At 40.1% G+C, this 18264-nt stretch overlaps 1 protein-coding gene across 1 annotated transcript in view; it reads left to right on the top strand.

Moving 5' to 3' along the window:
* The first annotated feature begins 3865 nt into the window (after nucleotides 1-3865).
* The window catches only part of NRIP1 (nuclear receptor interacting protein 1), a 104549-nt gene continuing 90150 nt past the window's right edge, over nucleotides 3866-18264 (top strand). The window contains exon 1 of the mRNA XM_076352161.1: nucleotides 3866-3992. The gene's annotated coding sequence lies outside the window, so the exon portion shown is untranslated. The remainder of the gene's footprint in view (nucleotides 3993-18264) is intronic.

The following is an 18264-nucleotide window of genomic DNA, read 5'->3' as shown; positions in this document are numbered from 1 at the left end:
ATTAGACGAACGATGATGCTTTCAACGCATTGCACTGAAGGTGGCGGGTAAGCAAATAGATCTAAGTAAGAAAAGTCATGGGCTTTTCACAAGGCAGATCAGGAGCTGATCAACCTCACCCGATTGCTTCAGAGTCCTGCCAGCCCAGCTTCATGCAAGGGAGTGGTCTGAAATCTCTTGACTTGGTTTATTCTTTTCTCTCCTGTCTTTCTAGAGTAGTTGAAAATTTCCTTTTTTTTATGCTTCTGTTCACAAAAAGGAAGGAAAACTGGGTGGGGTGGAAGGTTCTTCCCCATCATATGGAAGAGGGGGGAAAAAAGGGAAAAAGAAAAAAGCTGACCGTAGAGGCATGGAAGGAAATTCATGTTGAAAAGATGGTGGTGATGGGAAATAGGAAGAGTGTAACTGTGATCCCTCTATGGATAATTTCTTTCAAACAGGCTGTGACAAATACTTGCGGTATCTGAAGAAAAAGATAATATGCTTCGGATATTTGTTTTATTCTAGTTGCATTTGAAGAGTTGTTCAGGAAACCTTTATTTTCTTAATCTTCTTTGCCACTCCATATTGTTATGACAACACAGATACAACATGGATTTTGCAGTACCTTTCTGTTACTAGATCTTGTTACAGTAAATGCATATGTGCATCTTCAGCTTTTACTTCTGGTACAGAAACGATTTAAGCATCTTATTTGGCCCCCTTCTTGAGGTTTTCATTTGGTCCTCGTTTAGGTAGGTTTGTGTTCCTGATCAAAGTTTTATTTTAGTGAGGGCTAAAAAATGGATGGTACTCAAATGGATCTAGGCCATGAATATCTTCTCTACGAATGTGCTGTGCTGTGTGTGTTAGCATACGTTATGGTGAAATACACAGAAGCCAAGCACTGACACTGCCTCAAAGTAAAAGCAATGGCAAGAAGGTGTACGACTTTAAAACATCCCATGACACTTTCTTTAAGTACAGCTTTTTAGTGTGAGTGGGCTGACCCTTTCCTAGTATTTTATTTTTTCACCTGATTTGTTAAATAAGGTTGAATGTTGCTGCAGGCTGAATTACTGTGGGTATCATCTCAAGAAGTGATCTCTGCAAAGGCAGGGCCCAGAATATTGCCTGATTTCCATAATTAGCTCTGGCTATTACAACTGAGTCTCTCAGAAGAGAGCGCACAACAAATATCCACGGTATTCAGAAGGTGCATAAAGTCTAACTTTATTTTTTCAAGTTGGGTGGTGCATTTTTTTTTTGGGGGGGGAGGTGGAGGTGGAAAAAAGCCCGCACCATGCTTTAAAGCTTCATTAACAAAACTTTACACAAGGAGGAGATGTTAATAAGTAATGGAACAAAGGCTCTGTTATAGAGATTAAATGTGCATGTGTCTAAGTACAAAGTTCGTGTTGCAAAGTGCAGCTGTTTCTCTGCTGGCAACTCTGCAGCGGCCCCAGAGCCCTGGGTTCAAAGTCTGCCTGCTTTCCTGTCGCAGAGCTGACCGGGGCAAGGTCTGGCCGAAGTTCAGAGTTCAGTGTCTGAAGGCTTGCTGGCTCTGTCTGCCGTGCTATCTGACGCGTCCGGGGTAAGCAATAGTTGGTTTAAGATTGTAAGTACAAACAACAAAAACTTCCCATTCTCTTTTCTGATGTGTCAGATTTCATTAAAGGAGGAACGTTTTGGAAGCAGCCAGTGAACTGTTTAAAAATAATGTGCTGTATAATAGAGCGACCTAACCAAACCCCACTGAAGGAACAGACTAGTAAAATGATGCATGCAGGAAATAGCGCCTGTTTGTGTTCTCCTTCCTCCTGAGATTTATTTAAATGAGGAAAAATGAAGTAAAAGAACTAATTCTCTATATACAAAGAGATGAAACAGAACTCTTTTTTTTAAAAAAAAAAAAAAAAAAAAAGCTCGTCCATGTGTTTCCTTTGTGTCACGATAATGGTCTTCCACACTGTGGGGGTGAAGAGAACTTAATATGTCTGGGTATTCTGCTTTCATATCCTCCTTTTTCTCTTCCTTCAAAGGCTTTTTACGAAGCTAACCCCAACTTTCTCCTTCAGAAGGGCTGCGAACTCCACCTGTGCAGCTTTTTTGATTAGCTGTGGTCATATCAAAGGCTGCTCTACCCAAGCGCAGACCCTGAGTGAGAATGGTGACTGACGGCTGAGAGCAAAGGCTGGTACAAACACCCTTGGAGGAATTTATATTTCAGGCAATGCTGTAGCTGTACTACAGACGGAGAAAAGTTTCCTTCTGTTGCCACATCCTTTCTCAAGGAAAGGATGGTAAACCATGGGTGGTAAACCAAGTCATCAGTGCTCAGTGCCCACAGTGTGCCGCAGGTCTGAGCAGACTGCTGTCATCTCACTTCACTGAAAGGAACATGGATGTTCAGAAAACTTTCTCTGACAGCAGAGGTCTGCCCTCTTTGTATCGCAGCTTCTGTTTCTCTGTGTTCAGTAAACTTAATCATTGAAAGCCACAATTAAAAACAGGACAAAAAGAAGCCAGAAACATGAGTTCTGGACCAAAAGATTTGTGTGTTTAGATATGATTGATTTTTCCCTTCCTGAAAACATTCATGAGACCATCAAACACCAGAGGAGCCTTCCTCTGATGAGTCAGTTCTATCTTTTCGTTATTACCCCAGTTCTAACCTTCCGCTTCTGAGTAATGTACTTGAAAAGGTAACAGAGACCAAACAGGAGCCCACAAAGTTACAGCGAACGCTCCAGACCAGGGGTTGTAAGGTTCCAGATAGGCACGTGAGCAACTTAGTGCTCAAAAAAAAAAAAAAAGGCAGCCAAGGTCAAAAGGTCCAAAATAATGTGTTATAATGGCTGAGCCCTTCCTGGGAGGATGTGGGGAGGAGAAATAACAGGAACTGCACCTCTGATGTTCCATTCCTGTCCTGGACTGTGGAAACTTGGGAGTATTCAGGTTTTTTTCTGTTACTCTTTGCTGTCTCCATGCAACCACTGTAGTGGACAGATCAAGTCTCTGAGACTAGTACTGTATATCCATAATTAGTTAATTTGGTCTGCACTGATGCAAATCCCTGACACAGCAGCAACTGTGAGTAACAATTTGTTGCTCCCACTGCTGAAGTTCCACCCGAGTCCATTTGTCACATCTCTTTGCTAAACTGATTATACCTGGCCTTGAAATCCTTGTTTCATAAGAAACTCTGACTAGTGCCATTACTCTCCCTAGCACTGTAGGCTACTGAAAACATAAAAAGATGAGGAGAAGATGATGAAATTAACAGGTGTAACACACGTACATTGCTTACTGCACTGATAGAAGTCCTTCAGATGGTATAGCTCTGCTAGGTGGTAGCTACAGATTTGAGCCTTGGCTTGCCTCATCCAAAAAGATGGCCCTGTCAGGCTATTACCTACTGTGGAGCGGGTTTCTTTCATTCTTTTCTTTTGGCATTGACCATATTTTATTAATAACATATTTGTAGGGGAAGGTATAATGGGAGGAAGGAGAAGAGTCCCTATAGCTCTGTGGTTAGTAAGGTTGCATGGGCTGGGGTGGTAGGCTGAAGTTCAGGTATGTAGTCCAAATCAAGCAAAGCAGGAACTTGGGCCAGGTTTGCAAGGTAACAACTATTCTGGTCGTTGGCTCTGCTGAAGTAGATGGGTGAAAGTTATCCCTCCCTCTCTTGCTTTCCCTTCCCCCTATTCTCATGACAGTCTTCTGTGGTTGTGTCACCTGGTTTCAGTTAGAAATACAAGAACAAACAGGAAAATTACTTGCAACTCAATTGTTTGGGGTTTTGGGGTTTTTTGTTGGTTTTTTGTTTGGTTTTTTTTTTTGTCTGGGTGTATCTGCTTTTGTTTAAAATTACTTACTTTCTCAGCAGATAGTCTGAGAATCATCCCACCTGCTGCCTACCTGAACCAAGAACCAGACCCTGGAGCAGGACTGTGCCGGTACTATTTGGCTGCAGATCTACTGGGATCCTGGTATTGAGAGAGACCTAACAGGTAAGTAAAAGTCAGTTTGTTCAAGGGGCTGAGGCCCTTAGAAGAGAGGAGTACTAGTGCTATGTGCCCCTGACTGAACAAAAATCCCAGGAAAAAGGTGTGTACATGCAGATATGACTTGCAGGTGTTTTTATCTTGAAACTAATCTCTTTCCACTAAGAATCTGTGTCTGTGAGTTGTTTTCTTCTCTGTTTACACACTCCACAGACCCTGTTTTCTCATGCCTTCAGGTAAGGCTATCAGAAAAGCCCTCCTTCAATCAAGCTTCCCTCTTCTCATTCAAATTCAGATGTCTTAAGAAAATACAGAGGAATTTCCTTTGGCAGGAATACTGGAAGAAAACAAACAAGAATAGTGTAAAATAGGATTGGCACAGCTGCCCTTGGGCTGGGGTTTTTTATGTGTTTCTGATTATTTTTCTGGTTTTGTTCTCCACTTCAGAATCTTTCTTTTCTGCATGTCTTCTGCATTCAGTCTTGTCCATACTGGAGTGGTAGAGCAAGAGGGCTTGTCTGCAGCTGAAGTTTTACTGCTTTATTCTGCTGGCGTAGTTAAGGCAAATCCTCCACCATCTCTTGCTGCTTCGTAATGCAGACTGTGTTATATCAGTAAGAAGGTGCTTGTACAGATACTTATGATGCTCTGTAAAGCAAATTGACATCTATTATTTGATGCCGTATTTATCCAGTAAAACTGTGCACTAAGACTTCTAGTGATATAATTACTTAATTTTTAAAAACCGTATTTCAAATAAAACAATTGTATACTGGGTAAATGTTAAGAGCAGAAGAGATCTCTGGGTAACTCACTACTTTATAAGTTGTTAATAATGAAACTAATACACCTTCACTTTAAGTAGTGGACACACTTTGTTACAAAATTAAGAGAAGAGTGAAGTAAAATGGAGTTATTTTTGTAGGTATACATACATTTGCTGTATAAGGACTTTGATAAACTTCTTCAAAAGAGTTGTTCAAACAGTAAGTTTTTTTTCCTTCCATCCAGGTTAAATATTTCACTGGCAAGAACCTCAGGTCCTATAGCATGGCCTGCTCTATGTAAAATAATGATTGAAATGTCTGCTTTTCTAAAAAACAAACAAACAAAAAACAAATTAGTAAAATCATCAAATTTGCTTACAACCTCTTAATTATGGCATAATATTGGTGAAAGGTTCAAATCTTCATTACAAAAGGACCTTGTTCCTTTTGGTCTTTGTCTGACATGAGATTTCCTACGAAAGCACAGATTTGTATTGCCTCTGTGTTAAGTGGAAGGTTCTGCACGATCTCGTCCATCTGCATCTGGGCTCTGGTTTGCCGTAGTTAAGGATGGAGCTCTGTGGTTTATTGTGGAGATGCTGGTTTTAAATTTGGAGTTCAGATTGTGGTAGAAGCTTTTGGTCTACTGGGATCTCAATTCTCAAAAACATCTCGATAAACTGCCACCTAAGGTGGGAGTGATTTAAATATTGAATGATATTTTGATTGGAAAATGAACGGATGTAGAAGGATCTTCAAGAGTTAACGCAGAATTTATTTCTTGCCAGTGTTTGTTTTAGCTTATTCTTCCTTTCTGCAAGTCACTCTCACACTCTGGGATTGATCCAGATTCCTGCTCTTGTTCCCCAAAGTGCTCCCTGCTTGACTATCAGTACAGACATGTAGTTTTCATCTGTGGAGAATTTTCTAACTTTTTAGTCATAACTGAAAATTTATGTGCTAAGTTCAACTCAATGAATTACATGACAAATCTGCAGCAATGCAGACGCCATCAGGGAGACAGAGAGACTGGCCGTCTGTCTTGCCAAGTATCTCGGCAATCCTAGGACAGAATAAGCTTTCTAATGCGCGGCGTATGTGACAATGAGATGTGCTGACTTTTTGATATATACGTGTACAAAGTTCCTATTAAAGCTTTTGTTTCCAAATGTGAGTTTGACACAGCTGGGTAGATACTGTGCTTTCATATCTGTTGGAGACAGGAGAGGGAAGGGACAACATTAGAGCCTTTTAGTACGTTATCAGCTGTGCTGGTCGGCAGTGTGAAGATCAAAAAGAAGGAGCAAGCGTACTCCTCACAGCTTTTAAGGTGTGTGCCTGCATGTGTAGGGTATTAGGTTCCATAATGCAACTTAAATGATCAATAATTAGCTTTTGTTTATTTACGTGAATTGAAATTAGACCTATATACTATTTTGATATATTTATTCATATTTCAAAACTTTGTGCTATTTTTTTATGCTGAATGTATACCGTCACCATGCTTTTATTTCCTGTGTTCACAAGCAAACTTGCTTCCTTGTAAGCAGATGAATTGTTTACTTTTCGGACAAAATAAGAACATACCCTTTGGAAATAAATCGTAGCATGATCTGGTCTGGCTGAGAGACTGGTAGGTACGCATTACACAAACAACGGGTGTTCAAATTTATTGCTACGGCTAAAATACCATTTGCTGAAACATGTATATAAGGATCTCTGAGAATGCATGAAAGATTTAAAAATGTGTCTGGATTTTTTTTTATCCATATCCCGTTTAGATAGCTCATTTTTAAATAATAGTGAAATTGTTTTGGCTTATTTGGTTTCAGTCATCATTGGCTGAAGAAGTGGAGACAAGACACAATAATTGGTTATCTTCAGTTACATGTTAAGATGTATTTTTTCTTTTCTGGAAAAAGATCCTTGAATTAAATATAAGTCAATTGATTTTTTTCATGGATTTCATCTGAGCCGCAAACTTTAGGTCAACGAGACTTTGATTTCTTTTTTGAAATATCAAATCAATTTATGTGAAGGATAGACTGTAGGTTTGAATTTTAGTCTCAGTTTTCTATCTTTAATATGTTTTCTGAATGGATTCTTGTAGTCTGAACTATTAGTGATGCAGGGCTTGCTTACTTTGACTAGTACTAGTAGTCAGTCACTGGTTTTGGGTGACCGCCATAGTGAAACAAACTGGTGGTGGGGAGGGCACACCCGTGGAAGAGAGGAAAAAGCCTGCAACTGCAACTTAATTGCAAATTAGCCAGCCGTCTTCCTTGTAATAAAATGATGCTTGCAAAAAGGCTTTCATTCCTGTGTCCCTTCGTGTCTCTGTCTTCTGTAGAATTCAGCAGGTGTCTCTGGGTACAGTCGGTGGGTCCAGCTTCTATAACGGGGTGTTGATGTTTTCACAGAACTAAGCAGATACCAACCCCTGAAACATTATCTGTGTGAAAAGGGATATGTGTATTTAGTTTCATTCCTTCCCTTTGCATGTAATAAAAGTAGTTTTCACATAAGGAGGATAAAAACAATGTTGCAGTTTTGTCATTAGATTTTACTTTTCTGTGTTTATGTACCCTTTTTTTTTCTCTGCTTTGCCACTGACTTTTGTGACAAGGAGCTAATGTAAAGAAGGTGATTCTGAAAAACCCGTCCTGTATTGCTTAAGCATCAGCTCAGTGAATCTTCCTTTGAGCTGCAAAGCCATTCCGATATTCAGGATTTTAGCCAAGGCAACAGGGCAAAACTCTTCTGTTGCGCAAAAAAAAAAAAAAAAAAGCCAAGGGACTTCTAATGATCAAGCAGAGATGATAGGACCTTGGCATATGAAAAACCCTGATGTAGTAAATCAAAGCAGGCTGTCTTGAGTGTAGTAATATTTTTATGCTAATAAATTAGTGTCATAAGTGATTTGTCAATAAGATGTAGAATATGCTATGAAGGAAGTCAGACAATATTTTTCTTTCATGTAGAGAAATAGGATGAGGTCAGAGCAAAATCCTCAACACTATTTTTCCTAAGAAAGATGTTGGTGGTCTGACCCGCTGCACAATATTTGCATATTTAAATTCTTAAGTGCCTAATATCTTATATACCTAAGCTAGATTTAACCATTTATAAGAGTTTAATGAGAACTGTTATGGTAAGGAGCCACACTGCCGTAGTGGAGAACACTCCAGTCCAGGGATGTGCAGCACTTCCGAAGCAGTGGCTCCAAAACTTGCTTGAGCAGAGCTGTATGTGTGGGTAGGGAGAAGCTCATGGCCCATTCCACCTTTCTTCTCATAGAGATGTACCTCACAGCTGCCACTTTCAACAAGAACTGCATGCCCAAGTAGTAGAGACAGTAACATCTGTCCACCATTCCCTCACACACATATCAAACCATGCCTGTGTATCTCACCAACACAAACTCTCCAAACTCTCATGCTAATTTAGCGCAGACAAGAACTCTTGGCCCACAGCCATGCACAAATGAGATGTGCTGTTTAAAGGGATGTGAGGCACCAGTCCTGAGGAACCAGGGCAGGAAGGAATTTGAACCTGGGCCTATGACTGTACTGGGACCAGTACTGTTTAATATCTTCATCAATGACATAGACAAAGGGATCGCGTGCACCCTCAGCAAGTTTGCAGGTGCCACCAAGCTGAGTGGTGCGGTTGACATGCCTGAGGGATGGGATGCCATCCAGAGGGACCTGGACAAGCTCAAGAAGTGGGCCCGCGTGAACCTCATGAGGTTCAATAAGGTCAAGTGCAAGGTCCTGCCCCTGGGTCAGGGCAACCCCCGGTATCAATACAGGCTGGGGGAGAGCAGCCCTGTGGAGAAGGATTGGGGGTACTGGTGGATGAAAAGCTGGACATGAGCCAGCAATGTGAGCTCGCAGCCCAGAAGGCCAATCGTATCCTGGGCTGCATGAAAAGAAGCGTGGCCAGCAGGTCAAGGGAGGTGATTCTGCCCCTCTACTCTGCTCTGGTGAGACCCCACCTGGAGGACTGCGTCCAGTTCTGGAGTCCTCAGTACAGGACTGGAGCGGGTCCAGAAGAGGGCCGTGAAAATGATCTGGGGGATGGAACACCTCTGCTATGAAGAAAGGCTGAGAGAGTTGGGGTTGTTCAGCCTGGAGAAGAGAAGGCGCTGGGGAGACCTTCTTGCAGCCTATCAGTACTTAAAGGGGGCTTATAAAAAGATGGGGACAAACTTTTTAGCAGGGCCTGTTGTGACAGGACAAGGGGGAATGGCTTTAAACTAAAGGGGGTAGATTTAGACTAGATATAAGGAAGACATTTTTTATGCTGAGCGTGGTGAAGCACTGGCACAGGTTGCCCAGAGAGGTGGTGGATGCCCCATCCCTGGAAACATTCCAGGTCAGGTTGGACAGGGCTCTGAGCAACCTGATGTAGTTGAAGATGTCCCTGCCCACGGGAGGGGGGTTGGACTAGATGACCTTTAGAGGTCCCTTCCAACCCTAATTATTCTATGATGGTGCACTAAAGGGTCCAGACCAGTCCTGTATGACTCTGCTGCTGGGCTGGTTGCTCCTGGCACTGAGGGGCTACTGCATCCCTCAGCCCCATCTGTGCACCCAGGCAGTAGTCCTTCATGCTGGTCACTATACCAGCCCACAAAAAAGCCATCCTTCAGGCTATACTGTCACCTATTCTCCTGCACACCAACCCTTCCAGCTCCAGTCACAGCTAATTCCTTCTTCGCTTGCCTTAGATTTATTTTTTCAGCTGTAGTCAGTTCACTTCCATACTTTAATTGTCTGAATCTAGAAAACAGACGAAGCAGCTACTCTTTCCCCTGAACCTGGTGCAGTCCAACACACTGGAGACACGTTTTCTTTTCAAACTACTTTTATATTCCCAATCCATTTTGTTCCACAAAGAATCTTCTGCTTTCCTTGAGACAACTGCACTCGTAAGGACTCATGGGAGTTACTGTGTCCCTGAGCATGCAGGGCCTTCATTCCTCCTAGTCCTTGCACAAACCGTACAAGGATGGAGAGCTGCCCTCTCTTGTGGGCTAGTAGTTCAGGAGAGTAAAGGCCTCTGACTTGGCAAGATGAAGGTATCAGTCCAAGGTAAAGAAAACTTTTCATTGGGGAAATCCAAGGGGACAGGATTTATTCTCTATCTTTTGATCTGTATTGTTCACACCAGGTCCTATTGCATACAACCTTCCTCCGCTGCTGCTTCATGCATACGAAATTACAGGTGGAAGTCCAGTCTGACCATTTGGCACCACTCTCTGCAGTGATACTAAGAAAAAGCCTTTAGGAAGGTCAACAGCTTCTCAAAACTCTAAAGATTCATACTAGTGCAACATTGATCTGTTTGTTTTAATTAATTCCTGATTTTAACAGATTCGGAAGTTGCATGTTAATACCTAGTTTCAAAGTGGTATGTGGATGTAATGCCTCTGGAACTTGCTGGGTCAGCAGCAGCAGAAATGGTAGCCTTCTATTAATCTACCTAACAGGTATGATACTGAGAAAAGATCTTCCATATCTCTCAACACCCAGACAGTTTGGAAGGGTAGAAGGCTGGCTTATTTGCCATATTTTTCATGGAAAAATTTTCTGCGGCTGCAATTATCTTGACGCAACAAGATAGTCGTCTTTGGCACTTGTTTTACTACTCATTTGGATTTTCTTGTAGATATGTGTAAGGTATATGAACGTTAATCTTTCTTATGCCAAAAGGTTATTAAGCTTTTCCCCCCTCACTTTCAGGTCCTCAGTACCTCTTCTCAAAATCACAAGCGTCAAAAACCAATATGTTTAACCCAGAATTTGTTGTAAGACACTGCAATTGTGATGCAGAGGTGGAGATTTTTACATGCACTCACCCAGCATGATGGAAGCAAATACATCCTGCATGTACCGTTCACACAGATATACCAACTGCCTTATCTTCACATTATCCTCTGTATTGCTAATCTGGGATAAGACCTTCTTCTATAGTAGTAAATCAGGTTCTCTGCAGTTTCGACCCGTTTTTAAGAGGTTAGCCAGAGCACGTCAGCCACTGACTGAGAAGCAGGTCTCCGAGGCAGAACCTGAGCACGTCCTTTCATGCTGTACATTTTCAGAGCCACCTCTGTATTGTGCCTTGCAATTGTGATTTCTCCTTGTGGGATTCTGATTTCAACTTGTGATTACTGGGCAGATGCTTATTCCTGTCTCTGGCTGCTGACCCTTGGTTTGACTTTCTGGTTCCTGATTTTTGGCCATGAACGTTTGGCTCCTTTCCCAGTTCTGGACACGGGCCCTAACCTTTAGGCTGAATAGCCCATGCTCTAGTCTGTAATCCTAGAAGGCCACCAGGTCATCTGTAGTAGGCTGTACTCTAATTTATAAATCTAGCAGATAAGTCTGTTTGTTTTTATGACAATTGCAGCTATTTATTCATAACCTGGTCTTCTATTAGTATTTTGCTAGATTGCTAAACGTGAACTTCTCCTTTCTGTTAGTTATCGTATCTTGTGCTTAATGGCCATTCTTTCTTTGGGGAGAATATAATCATACCTCAGCCAGTGGAGAGGGTGAAGAGAACCGTTAGCATATATACAAATTTCAAATTGGTGGCTACTAGTCCAATAAATTACACTAGAAAAGGCAATAGTGTCAGATTATTATGAACTTCTGTTTCATTTTTATATGAAATACTATAAACATTATTGATATACTGTACACATGGTCTGCTTTTTCTTCTGGGAGTTCATAATGTCACTCCATCACACATGACATGAGAGTGTAAACATACACTCAAACGTAGTCACTCAGTCCTGTTACAGTCTCATGGCTGAAACTCGATGAAAATATAAGATATAAACTTGAAAAAGTATGAAGGAAAATTTCCAGATGAAAGAGGAAGAACTGAAGCTTATAATGTGTGTTAATGTTCAGGTGGAAGAAGGGTCAGGTTGCTTTGGCAGGAGAATTAATGGAGAATGAATACAAAGTTGAGTTGTAAAACGAACTTAAGTTAATACTTAATCAGCTACGAGTAATACGGAATAGGCAGTAACGTGGATCTGAGTGAAAATAAAACTGCTTTTATATATGCTATATATGTTACATTGTTTATACACAAAGATTGTGTAACAGACACTTGTGTACACATGCTCAACAGAAAAAAATCACAAGATCTGGGTGGATTTTATTTAATTTTGCTCATGAGCAATTCAGGGATAAAAAGCTCCATGTTGATGCAATGTTTTTGCTTTGTAATATTTTGATGGAGTTAAGTATCTAAAATCAAAATAATATATGATCCATCTGTCCTGCTTCTATGTCAAAATATGTGACAGTTGTCAATCTAGGAAAAGTGTACTTGTTATTTTGCTTTAGCCTAAAAGCAAATTATAGTCCACTGTTCATTGCTGTTTCATAGAAACGTGAAGCTTCCTTAATTTTAGAGCTTAAATCAAGACCTATCAATATGGAGACACTTAAATTAACTTTTTTATTAAATTATACAAACATGCTTGCTAAACTCATCTCCTTCTGCCCTTTGACAAGAGGAACTGTCCTTTACTGGAGTAATTTTCATGGAAATACATATTTATTTTTCATGAAGCAGGCTAGTTCAAATAAGCGATAGCAGGATATTTGTGGAATTCAGGTAACGGTGACTCATTGAGACTCTCCTTTGCTTAGTATAAGTGAAGAGGATGGAGGAAGAAGCAAGTTTAATGTATTGCTTTGGCATCTTTGGTCACGTACATTAATATGATTTTACATACTTTTGTTAAACTATCAGTTCAGAGAAAGAAATCTGGTGAAATAAAACAAGTGACTTCTTCAATTTGTTGTTCAGTTAAAATTTATTAGTATAAAAAACTAGAGCAGAACAGTAGGGCATAGCTTTTATCTAAACTGAGAATTTTTACTTGGTGTAAAGCTCTTTAATGGAACTGCCCGTGAACTTCACCATGTGTAATGACGTCCATTTTTGGGTTTTTTTGTTGTTTTTTTTTCCAAATGAATTAAAAACGCAAAGTACTTCCAGTACTTCTTGGTAAGTAGAAGAAGTCAGATCCCTTGGTACCATGAGGTCCTTTCTTCACTAGAGGCAGGTAGTTTCCATTATTCATATTGGGTAGCATTTCATTTTAAAGTCCCACCATTACTTAAAAAGCAAGATATTAATGAGAGATGTTACTGGAGTGCTGTCTTTTAATTTGATATTGTTCGATCCAGCTGTTTTAAAATTGCAAAGAATAAAGCTTCCATTACCTTACATCAGAGAAGATTTTTATAGGCAAGAACATCTAATTCTTGCCTAGTTTCCCTTGATAGCCAATTGCCTTTCTTAAATCTTCACCATTTACTTCTAGGTTAATCCTCTTGCTTCGCGTTAAATAATTTCTCTGATTCCTTGATATTCATACATTGCAGTTAGTTATACATAGATATTTTTTCATACTACCCGCATCCACTTAGCTGGTGAGTAGCCAAGCAATACATACATAGCACTTTTAATTTTACCTCATAGATCAATCATTGTAGCTCCAAAATCAGTTACATTTTTTCCTTAAACCATCATTCAATACAAAGAGTCCATTATGCATGTCGGTGAATAATATATTAATTGTGTGGTTTAAATTCATAAACAATGTTACACAATTAACTTCATAAAACTGCTCACTTTGAAAATTGTACAACTACAATTTCTATAATAGTAGCTACAAGATGACAGCATTAAGCCAAGCACTGTCGCTCTGAATTGTCACCGGTAAAGCAGAGGCCTCTTAAATGTGCAATTATGACAGAGAGAAAGTGTATTCCTTGTTACAGATTTATCCGTTTAAGTACTTTTTCAAAGGTTTTCACCTTGTGTTGCATTGCCATGCACTAATGATGTAAGGCAAGATTACTTCAGTGAATGGCTTTGTTAATATAACAAAATACTACTAAGTATTTTTTTTAAAACGAGATTTTTTTAAAAAAATCTCTTTTTCACTGTGCTGTATTCTCTATCAGGTTGTTAAAAAAAGAAAAAAGATAAAAATTACTTCTCTACTGATTTTGCTCTTTTGCTCTTGGCAAACACTGTTCTTTTTCTCTTGGGATGGAGATAGAGATGGAATAAATAGTAGAATCTGCAAGAAAAGAGAATACAAACCAAAACCAAAAGGAAACATGTTTATATGTTGATAATTATTTGTTCCAAGTTAGAAGACCAAACTGAGATCCAGATTCCATAGGCTAGACAGAGTGCTAATGTCTCTAATGAAAGTATTCCTGCGGTATTACAGCGTGCGTAGATAAGGCAGAGAAAGAGTTGAAAAAGGCATTACCCTACTTTCAAATCTGGGAGACTGTGGTGCAAAGAAACGCAGCAGTTTGTCCAGTATTACAGAAGTCAGTAGGAGAATCGGGAGTGTAAGCTTCTGCCTCCCAGCTGAACTGATCTACAAGACTGTATTTATTCTATAATCTGTTTTTATGCTTTTATCTATTTAATCTTCCCCTCGTACCAATTTTTATAAGTATGTCTCCACAGAGAACTCCAGCATAAGAAATGTTTCTGCAGATGAACCCTGAGGTTTTATAGTAACACTGTATAATCATTACGTGGGAGGGACTCGGAGTTAAAACGGTGCAAATTGCCATGAGAAGTGAATCATTTCAGCACAGGGAAGTAAGGTTAGCTATCAGCTTATTGCCGCCTTTCCATCGTTCACCGTCAACAGCAGCAGCTCCTACGGCGTTACGTAACGCTACATATGTTTAGCCAGATTGCTGGCTTCTGCTGGGGGGAGCAGGGAGGGGGACACAACAAACACACACCCTCTCCCCCCTTCTGCTGTAAGCGGGAGGAAAATCCTGAGGAGTCCCGCTTGGGATTTTCCTATATTGCTTTCCGGGCATGGGAAACTTTGGCCCGGGCTCTGTGCCTCCGTGCGCCTCCGTATGCGCTCGTGGGCAAAGCCCAGGGCGGGAGGAGATGCTGACGCCCATCAACCCGCCTCCCCTTCCCGCGGCCAGGCTCCTGCAGCCCCCCAGCACGGGGGAGCCCCTGGCCACGCTCCCCTTTTTCGCAGTGAAGCTGCTAAGGAAAGGCTGTACGCCGGCTCCTCCTTCGCTTGCCTCATGCCTCTCTTTTCCATTTTTCCATTATTCCTCTCCGAAGAAAGGGGATGGGTTAGCACATATCCGCACACAAGAGCTGCCTGGTCAAAACCAGTGTCTTGCAGCCATCCTCAACCTTTGCCGCGCAGAAGTAAACCAGGGGAAGTTACCCCGTGACTTATAGCTGCGGTATGGAAATACACTAAAATGAAAGCCCAGGCGTGGAATTAATGGATTTGGTACCCTACTACTCAAAGTAAAACACGGCCACTAACTGCTTTAGCGCAGTGTAGCAGTTATTTCACAGGTTATTTGTTTAAACTGGATTCCACTCCTGCCTAATTGTACTGTATATGAAACTCCAAATCTGCTACAGTTCCAGATTTATAAAATAGCATTATACAGAATATAGGCCTATTAATTTTACAGTCTAATTTCTGATTAGATTTTACAGCACCTCTGATGAACTGCATAGATTTTTACCCATTAAAAATGATGACAATTCAGTTCTGTCATTTTAAGTGGAATTAAACCCAGTATTGCCAAGGATGATAATATCCTATGAAAAAATGAACCAACACCTATAAAAAAAAAGAATCCCAGCATCAATGTTATTTCTGTACAGGAAAAGTTCACTTGCCAAGACAGTGGAACTAACTGTTACCTGTTAGTGCAGTCAAGAGCCTGTGGGTCTGACAGCTGAAAACAACAGAAATTCTCCATTCAGACTGAGCAGGTTAAGTAACATTTTCTAGCACAGCTGTGTAAGGTGTCTGTTGGCAATTATAAGACCCTGCTAGAGCTGGTTAAGGAAAAGTTTAAAGTAAACTGTTTTCTATCAGAAATTTCTATCAGAAAACAGTTTTGTTAAAAATTAAAATCTCGACAATGTCTATGCCTTGTTTTAGAGGAAATGAAAAAAGTGGGGATTTTTTTAGAGGAAAAAAAATCAAACACTGAAACAGCCCGTTCTTGACTTTTTTTTTTTTAAGATGCAAACTTAAATAAACACCCACAAAACCAAAAATGGAAATGTTGTAATATGAAAATACAATTTCCATTTTCTTTACTGTCAATTTTAAATTTGGGGAAGGGGCTTATTCTGTTTTGAAACAAAGCCAGATTCTGAAAACAGCCATAAAATGACATTCCCATTTGTGACGTGACTTTCCATTTGCATTTGTAGATGCAAGGTGTATTTTTTAGCTCTTATTTGCTATACTAATCCTGTTGACTTCGCTTGAAAAGAATGGCGTGTTTCCCACTAACTTTATTAGTGACAGGATTGGGCCTCAATGCAATACCTCATGTCAGAGCAGCAAAACTTGTTGCCAATAGACTGTCTCAAGGGAGGAGATTTCCAGTAACTGCTCCCTGAGAACTATTCTAAAAATGCATCTTTTTCTGTCCAGCCATCGGGATAATGATATACTCCATCCCTAAAGAGAGGGGCACTGACTGAGCTGCATTGATGGCACCAGAGGTCCCTGCTGGCTTGTTCACTAAACAGAACTGGCAACTGACTCTGAAGATAAAAGTTCTTGACGTTTTTCCAAGCTGGTGGAATGGAGCTGAGTGACACTTAGAAATAAATAGAGGAGGGAATAGTATGATCTTGAATGACAGAGGAGCTTTCGTGAAAGACATTCATGGGGGAGATGTGGGATGTACTGTTCCAGGCTTGAGTCTGGGGGATTTGTTGACAGTTGGATAATGTGCATGTTTGCTACCGCTAGTATGAAACGTAGAGGAAAACAAAGGGAAAAATTACAAATGAATTCTTTATTCCCACTTAAACGGTTAAAACCAAAATACAATGATATATCTCTCTCTCCCCTATAATTGACTCTCTACAAATTGCCAATCTCTTTGGAAATCTGTTAGAAGAACGTTCTCTCTCCTGACAAGGAAATGTACTTCATGCAAAACATTTGTCATTTGTCGGTTGTTGTAATTCATGATCTTATCCTTCATTCTCTTGCTTGTTTAAGCAAACAGTAATAGTACTTTTAACCTGAGACTTCAAAGGTAAAAATATTGTGAAGAGGTCCCCATTCTTTTTCTTCTCGTCTCTGATCTCAGCCAAAGCCTTTGAACATCAAAGCAGCTCAAAGTTTGGGGCAAGTTCTTAAGGATCAGGTTACTAGAAAGAAATTAATTGAATTTCCATGTTCATAGTCAACATGGACCAGAACAAATATTAATATTCAAGAATAGTTTAATCACAACAATTAAAACAGGTTTGTGCTTAATCTTTTTGCTCAGTACAATGAAGCTCACTCATTCCATTGTATTGCTATGAAAAGTCCTTAACTTCTGTCAGTCTGCTTGAAAAAAATTCTAACCTAGGAACTACAAAGCAATTAGAAATTTAAAATAAATTCCCCAAACAAAGAATGTTGCCATTTTAATTACAGTATCACACTGTCATGTAAGAGGTTAACACTTAAAAAATGAATCTTGTACCCTCAATCTATTACCTCTAAGCAATTCTCATTTTCACATTAATTTTTGTAGGCTGTCATCTAAATTAAATACTTTTCAGCTCTGTCAGTTTATCTCTATATGTATTCTCATTACAGCAGTCACTAGAGCCAAAGTATTTTAATCTTCAGTATAATCCCTGTAGGACCATATTCTTAGCTACAACTTTAGGGGTTCTACAACTGGTCTTTTTCTTTTAAACAGCGGCACTCCTTTGTATAGCAACTCTTGCCCTTCTAAGGACTTTCTATAAACAAGTAAGTTTTGCAGTCTCTTCTGAAATTACCTTTATTGTCAGTGGCCAAATAGTCATAAATCCTCCCTTTCCCCATTACTCACCTTCTAATTTCTGTGTTCTCGGAAAAGTTTCTAATAACGTTATTCTGGTAGGTTTAATTTCTGGTCATGTAAAAAACAAATTCTGGGGACAAAACTCTTAAAATTTTCCTTTTTCTTTTTTAACTGGAAAGAAAATGTGGAACATAAAGCTAAATAATAAAACATGTTAGTCCTAAAGCTAGATCCCTCCTCAGATCAGCGCAACCGTACCCGAGTGCGCAAACCTGAATGACCACAAGACTCAGCAATCAACTCTCCAGCAGAAATGCATGCCATCAGGAAGGCCAGTAAGGTGGGCTAGCGACTGCCACGTGACTGCTTCTGACTTAGGTTGTGGTATGTTTTGTTATGGAGAATTTTCACTGACTTCAGCAGCACCACCCAAGAAGTAAGGTACTTGTTTGAATAAGGTTGCCTGAAAAAACAGGCTGCTGTTGTTTGTTTGCCAGGGTGGGCTTTGGGGTTTTTTATCTATTTATTTATTAGTTAATAGTAAAGAGCGCTTAGTCCAAATTCTTACAAATGACTACAAGAACCTAAATAAAATTAAACAGCTCCTTAATCCGTGGCAGCTGACAGACAAAACACCTTCAC

The sequence above is a fragment of the Aptenodytes patagonicus genome, chromosome 1 (assembly GCF_965638725.1).
Source record: "Aptenodytes patagonicus chromosome 1, bAptPat1.pri.cur, whole genome shotgun sequence".
Lineage (NCBI taxonomy): Eukaryota > Metazoa > Chordata > Aves > Sphenisciformes > Spheniscidae > Aptenodytes > Aptenodytes patagonicus.
Note: the sequence above shows the minus strand (reverse complement) of the source record. Positions and strands in the feature narration are given on the sequence as shown.